Below are 7528 nucleotides of genomic sequence, written 5' to 3'. Positions count from 1 at the left end.
GATTCCACCAGGTTTCCATGTTTTGAATGAATTGTGGATCCCTTAACCAAAAAGATTCAAAACGAAAAGGTCTGTTCCCTTTGATCTGCTTAATATCTACCTCCAATTGAATGGGCCAATGATCTGAACCAATACTGGGCAAAATTTTCGCTTCAATAAACACATCTCTATTCAAAATTTGCTCTGATATCAAAAATCGATCCAAACGAGATGCAATCTGGCTCTGCCCACCACGGCGATTATTCCAAGTATGTACACCATTTATTGTTTGAATGTCTACCAATCCTAGATCCTTTATCATGTCATTAAACTCTTCCATACTCGGATCATCTCGCCTTACCCCTCCTCTCTTCTCCCCTAGATGCCGAATTAAATTGAAATCCCCCCCTATCATCCATGGGAGATTCGGAATGAGAAGTCTCATAGAACGTAAGTTCCTCAGAAAGTCCTGCCTATCACTACGATTATGAGGGCCATAGACCCCAGTAAACAAAACTCTTTCCCCCATTCCAACAAGTCTAAACCTGCCTGACAGAATTCTAGGGAAGGAAAGCCAATGCTCGAAAATTACCTCCTCAGGATTCCACAAAACAGCCAATCCTCCTGCTGTCGCTGTTGCATCTAAGGCCATAACCTCATATCCGAGCTTCATTCTCTTAACAATTGCTTCCATCTGTTGACCAGTCACCTTCGTTTCCTGAACCACCATAATACTTGGCTTGTCTCTTTGCAATCGATCCTTCAAGTATCTCTGTTTCCCCTGACTATTAAGTCCACGGATATTCCAACTTACAACAATCATTTAAAACTTTCGAGGGGTCTGAAGGAATACCTCAGACAGAGGTATCACCCGTCCAGAATTGACCAGAGTCTCGCCCACTGCTTGAATGGATTCCGTCAACGTTCTTCGTCCTTTTTTCCTGCCGGTCTTACCATCAAGAATTGGGGAATCCTGATTATCCATCACCGCCCTGGATTCCAAACATCCAGCCATCTTCTCCTTATATCGTTGAAAAGTTTCCTTGTATAATTGTTTCTCGGTGTCTGGTATGAATCTCTCATCCAATTTTTTCCAATCCGTAAGCAGTTTCTTCATAATTATTTCTTCCTCTGTTCCACCCTCTTTAACACCTTCCTTCCCCTTCGTTGCTTGATCTAAAGGTTTATTAGTTTTACCCTTCTCCTCTCCTTCCGGCTCGCGACTAGGGCTTCGACTTTTCCTCTTTCCATCCTTAATTATTTCCATCGGCGCTATCACATTACCCTCTTTGTTCGATACAAGTGAATTTATTTCATTTCGGTCTTTTCCTTGATTTCCTTCGTCCTGTGTATGAAGAACATTAAATTGATTTTGACTCTCTGGAATGACAATCCTTTCCTGGGAGGGGGGTTTAGGATTACCAGGATTAGGTCTTCTTCTCCGCTGAACCTCATGAAACTCATTTGCTGCCCCAACACCTTTCTCAGACGATCGAATGTCCGCTGGTTTATCCTGTGTACCTTTCTGATCATTACCTTGTGGGCACTCCCTGGCAAGGTGACCATAAACATGGCAGCGACGACAGCGAAACGGTACATGTTCGTAATCAAGAGGCTGCTGCCAAATTTCATCCTGATACTCCAGCTCAATGGATTCCGGTAACGGGGCCGAGATATCCATATACACACAAATTCTAGCATACGACGTATATTTCCCCCGTTTCGTAGTCTCTGCAACCTTCACAAAAGTGCCAATGGAATTGCCAATGCCTTCTAAGATCTCTGGATCCCAAAATTCATCTGGTAATCCAAATAAACGCACCCAGAGTGGTGCAGCCTTGATTTGCTCTGCATCAGGGTTGTATCGGTCTTCCCAATACCGTGTAAATAAGCCCGCATTATTCATAAAATAGGGTCCCTCCTCAAAGACCTTTGCCTTGTCCTGTAAGTTAGCAAAAATTACTGTAAAAAACCCCTTAGCACCCAATTTAAGCTCAATATCCCCACGAGGGTTCCAGCGCTGATGAATCCACCGCAAGAGATCTCTTTCAGACGGCCAATATCCAATAAATTTACAGATTAAGGCATGGTCTCTCATATAACAGCGATATTCCTCCAATTTGTTGTTTGGAATGACATACCTGGGTTTCTTCTGCGCCCTTGGAAGACATTTATTAACCAAGCGAGCCTGCCACTGGTTGCCCAGAACTGGGGTAGCATCAGCAGCATCCGAGCCTTGCCCATTCGCAGTACTAGTTCCAGCATGCCCCATCATGACATCCCGAAAGGAGGGGATTTCACCCCTCCCCTGCCGTACTTCCATTCCTAAGGACAAAAAAGTAACAAACCCTGCTGTACTACGGTTCCCAAGAGAGTTTGCTGTGCTATCGTCACAAGGAAGCCCTTGTGCAAACCTGCCTCCTGAAGCTTGTGCAATTGTTAATCAGAGCTTTTTTCGTTAATACTTACCCATTGAATGAAACACCCAATATTCACAAACAACGATCAGGTCTCAAAAACGAGCGAGAAAAACTGAAACCGATGTCCCCTTTAGACCAGTGACAGGTTTAGAGCATTGATACCTAAAAGGTATAAATATGAAAATATTTTAAGATTTCAATTTAAATGAGTAATTTTTAAGAAAACATATGATATTAATAATAGTTTTGTGCTAATTATGAAGTGTAAAATTAGTTGGTTTGATTGGGTTTAGTGATTTTCAGATCAAAATTTAAAGAAAAAGATTAAAAATAACCGTTACAAACTATCTCATGAAAAATTCAAACTCAACCTAACTTAATACAAACTCAACCTAACTTAATACAATTATAATGTTAAAATCTCACTAACAAATAAATAATTTTTCATCTAATAAACGAATTAACCTTGATCTATACCTAACCTAATTACAAAGCTGTAATAATTCTATGAGTTGGATTTGGCTCTTTGTCATGAGACCTAAGTTCAATTCTTCTTCGCCAATCAAAATCAGGATCCTCGTGGTACTTGGTGAGAGTTGCTGTTACAATAACGAGAGAGAAAAATAAATAAATAAAAATCAAATCCACAGATTAAAAAAACCAAACTACGCCTCGCCCCTCCGAAACAGCGTTACGATTCCACTCTCGAGCAAGGTCTTTAACATGGAATTTGGTGTTTTCGGTGGGAAGCTTCAGCTTTTGTGCTGTTTTCTTCCACGGTGACACCCCTTAAGACAAAAGCATTCATTTCACGCGCCCGCCCGCAAAGCCAGATTTATCATCCTGTGCTGCAGCTTTATTTGTTGGTGCTGCGTGCTCTTAATGCCGAAGCCTGCCAAAACCAACCAGCAGAGTCTTACAAATACCATTTAAATCGAATATGGTCCGACTGTTTCACTTGATAAGGGAGTTTTCTTCGAAGAATTCAATCCATTCCATACCCCCTGGTTCCGTCAAAGGCGACACGTGATCAGTTTTACTAAAGAGCAATTACATTCGCGCTCAAGAGGTACATTGTCTTTTTCAAAACCTTTACATTCGTGATCTGACTGAATTGTTTGGTTACCATTCATTATCAGAATGTCGTAAAATAATGGCAATATCTCGATTCTCATGAACAGAACGAATGATCCATTTTCCATTGCCAAAGCTTTGATTTCATCTTCGTCTACCTTATTTAGTTCGTATTCTTCAATTTTGTCATACTGCACCGTCATAGCTTTAGCTTAACGCTTAAATGCTCTACTTCCTTAGCTTTGTTGAAAACCTTTTTCCCCAGGATTTGCAATCGAATTGGACGGAAGAGGATAAAAGATCCTTAATAAGTTAGAGCGTTTGACTGAGAGATCAGGTGTTGCATTTGGTAAAGATTTGCTTTATTGTACATATTTGGCCTTGTATTTCATTTTATAGAGGAGAGACAATCTTTTCACAGTATTATAATGCAAATTTATGGAATGCAGTACAGATCTAGAAATTGCTTATACTAATGCTTAAGTTTTTGCAAAATCTTACAGAAAAATAACGTTGAAGTTGTAACAGAACCGTCGAAGAACTTGTCCAGGAATTTGATTAAAGATCCGTTAAGTGCGGCAAGAGGGACTGCAGAATGGCAGCTTCAAAATTCCCTTCGACGTCAGCTTCAACTCCAATCCTTCCCATATCTCAACCTCTACTCTCCAGCCCTGCGGCTCGAGTTTTCCTGTCCAAAGTCTCTGAAGGGATTAAAAATGCAATGTACCATCGTCGGCCATGGCTGGAACTCGTGGATCACAACGCCTTCTCCAAACCTGAGTCCCTCGTTGAGGCAACATCCAGAATTCGGAGAAACTGGACCTATTTCCGCATTAATTATGTGATTATGCTCTGTTCCGTGGTAGCCTTCAGCCTGCTTTCGCATCTTGTTTCACTCTTCTTGCTCCTGGTCTTGTTGGGCGGTTGGTCTTTTCTATACTTTTTCCGCACAGAGCCTCTGGTGTTGTATGGCAGAAGGTTCAGCGAGAGAGAAATTCTGGGGATTCTGTCAGTCCTCAGTATCGTGATTGTGTTTTTGACGGATGTTGGGTCCGTGCTTATTTCTTCCCTCATGTTTGGTATGGCGATTATTTGCGTGCACGGTGCATTCAGGGCGCCTGAGGATCTCTTCTTGGAGGAGCAGTCTGCAACAGCTGGTTTCATGTCTTTCACCGCTAATGTCCCTGTTCAGCCGGCCGTTGCCACCTATGTCTAACTGGAAGATCGGAGCATTATTTTCGTTTTGTGGTTGGAACTTCATGCCATATGTATCAATTCATACACTCAGAAATCCAATCCTCAGAAAAAAAATAAAATGTTCGATTCCTTTAGATCCCAATATATTTCTGTTCACCTGTTTCTCTAAAAAAAATTGTTAGTTCCAAATTTATTGACTAAGTCCTCTGTTTCTGGCTTCTGTGTGGAGAATAATGTCGAATCTAATTCATTCTGTAGATTTTCTTTTCAATCCTGGCCTAACACTTTTTGCCATACTTGCCAAATGGGCAATGGCTAGCCCGAGGAAGAAATCATGAATTGTGACCCAGAACCAGAAATTGATTTTTTTTTGGGTAATGGTTGCCAGCTACGAGTGCAGCATCGCTACTTTCATATCTACTCCATTCACCATGAAATTTCTGCAGATCCATAGCAAATACTCGCCATAAAACCAGTTTCCATTTTCAATTTGAAAATTCTACAGTCCAATATAATGAAATTTCAGCGGTTTTATTTTTACAGATTTACACATCAGGAGACTTTTCATATATTGATAATGCACCTCATTCATTTCTATTTTGTAGTATTATATTGAGCCAGGTCATCAGACATTCAGTAAAGCAATATTATGGCAAATGAAATGACTGCTGTGGAAGCTTTGGCTTCCAGATTGGCAAATTCTTGACTCTAATTTATTGCATGGCTCAGTTGGTTTGAAAGTTAATCATTTCCCTTCTGCATTCTTATTTGCATATCAGGATTTATTCGGTGGATACCTTTCTTCTTCTGAGCAGGATGCAGGATTTTTATGGTGGATACCTTCTTCTAAACAACAGTGCTCTGTTCTATATCTTTTAAATTTGAAGTAGAAAATGATTTCAGAATTGTGTCATAGCAGTGGTGAGTGGTGATTGTTTTGAACCTGGGCATTTTGAGTCTGTATTTATTCAGGTTCTTTAGATTTTTAGAACAATTCAAAATCTATAATTTACATAGAGATACCAATACAATTTGGTATCTCACTCATATGTGATATTATAAATATATCAAATTGTAAATATACCAATACAATTTGATCTGTCAGAATATTTCAAAACCTATAATCTACATAAAAATACCAATACAATTTGATCTGTCAGAATATTTCAAAATCTAGAATCTCCACAAAGGATTTTTTTTTCTTTGTCCAGCAGGAAAAAGCCGTCTGTTTTATATTATGATTAAAACAGTACATACATATGATGGACAGATCGTCCTCATAAATCCTGTGATATCCACAATTTGACTACACGGAGGAGTAAATACTCTTCATACAAACATCTGAAACTGTATGCTAATATAAAACATAGACTATGAATCTATATAGGCTCTGTCCCATCCACAATATATCACAGATTCACACTATGGGAATCTATAAGACTAGAATGTATCTCGGATCATTCACATGTTCTGTATATAAGTTATAACTACATTAAAGTAGTCATGCTCTTTCTTTTCTATACAAAACCAAATACAAAAATTGTACAAAACTTTAACCAAAAAGATAAAAAGATTTTCAAGAAACTTATCTGGATTGATGTTCTACTCTTTTGTCTTCTGTAATCTATCCCGACAGCTTGACATTTTCTACTTCTGTCTCGTCTGATCCTATTTTTATCATGATATGCATACCTTTTTCTGTGGCTAGTAATCCTTTCTTTGACAATTCATCCGCGATATTATTGTGTGCCCTACTAATATGCTGAATGGAAGGATGCTAAAGAGTATTCCATATGCTTTGTATATGCCTCAGCCAGCCTTGTAAGGAATTTTTCTGGATGTTATTCTTCCCCTTAATATGATCTATCATACATTTGGAATCCCCATAAATTTGTCTTTGAGGGATATCCAAATATTTGATAAACCATAGTAATCCCCATAAAGCTATAGCTTCTGCTTTCATACTTGTTCCCTCTCCCATATTCCAGTGAATCCGGAACTCTTGTTCTTCTGATAGCTTTATCCAGATTCTGCACCCACATCTCCCTCCTTGAGCTGCCCCATCGAAAAACCCCGCCGGGTAATTGGTGACTTGAACCCTCCCCTTTTTTGCATTCCTTTTTTGTTTAATGCCGTCATTCTGATCTGATATAACCCACTGTTCTATGAGTTCATAGATTACATTTTCTCCCCATCTATGGAACCAAAAATCAATTGATTTCGACCTTTCCAGATTTCCCAGAAAACAACCAAAGTGAGTAGTTGCCTACTTTTGTTTGAGTACTCCACCATTTTAAACATTCCTCAATTGTATTAAACTGTATCAATGAAATCTGCAACTTGGTGGTGAAGTGTTTCTAGATACTAACAGATCTAGGACAATGTAAGAATAAATGGCCATTATCCTCATGATTGTTCCTACGATGACATATCCGAGGACCATGATGATTCTTCTTTTGTAAGTTTGCCCATGTGAGATTCTTATTCTGCCAAGTTAGCCAAAGGAAAATGATCATTTTTATAGGAATATTGTTAAAATTGGCAACTAGGGCCAAACTCCATGTGGGTCATCTTATTAATGGAAGATGATATTTTTCTTGGATCCCTCTCATCGAGAGGTGTAGGATTGATCTAAAGATCATCCGATTCCGATAAGTATTCATGGAGATATGAATTTATTTGTGTTATGGGACAATTCATCAAGGTTGGCTAGCAACCAAATAAACCCCACTTGTGCTCAACGTTTTAGTATAAATAGAGGTGGCCTTCAAGTCATTTTCAACACACTTGGGATCTCTTCCTCTCTACTTGTATTTGGGTTTTAGTAGGAGGAGAGATCCTAAGGGATAACGCTGCTC

At 39.3% G+C, this 7528-nt stretch overlaps 1 pseudogene across 4 annotated transcripts; it reads left to right on the top strand.

Annotated features, from left to right (window-relative positions):
* Positions 1 to 3049: 3049 nt before the first annotated feature.
* On the top strand, positions 3050 to 5209 carry LOC149222695 (PRA1 family protein B3 pseudogene; annotated as a pseudogene). 4 transcript variants are annotated; one of them, XR_016248911.1, is made up of 3 exons: positions 3050 to 3468; positions 3739 to 3810; positions 4002 to 5209. The product of XR_016248911.1 is annotated as a PRA1 family protein B3 pseudogene, transcript variant X4 (transcript). The 4 variants fall into 4 exon arrangements; XR_016248910.1 differs by having other exon boundaries at positions 3977 to 5209; XR_016248909.1 differs by having other exon boundaries at positions 3739 to 3822.
* Positions 5210 to 7528: the final 2319 nt, after the last annotated feature.

This window comes from Pinus tabuliformis, chromosome Q, assembly GCF_031772625.1.
Source record: "Pinus tabuliformis cultivar Carrire ecotype Pingquan chromosome Q, CPIR1, whole genome shotgun sequence".
NCBI classification, from domain to species: domain Eukaryota; kingdom Viridiplantae; phylum Streptophyta; class Pinopsida; order Pinales; family Pinaceae; genus Pinus; species Pinus tabuliformis.
This window is presented reverse-complemented; position numbering and strand designations above follow the sequence as displayed.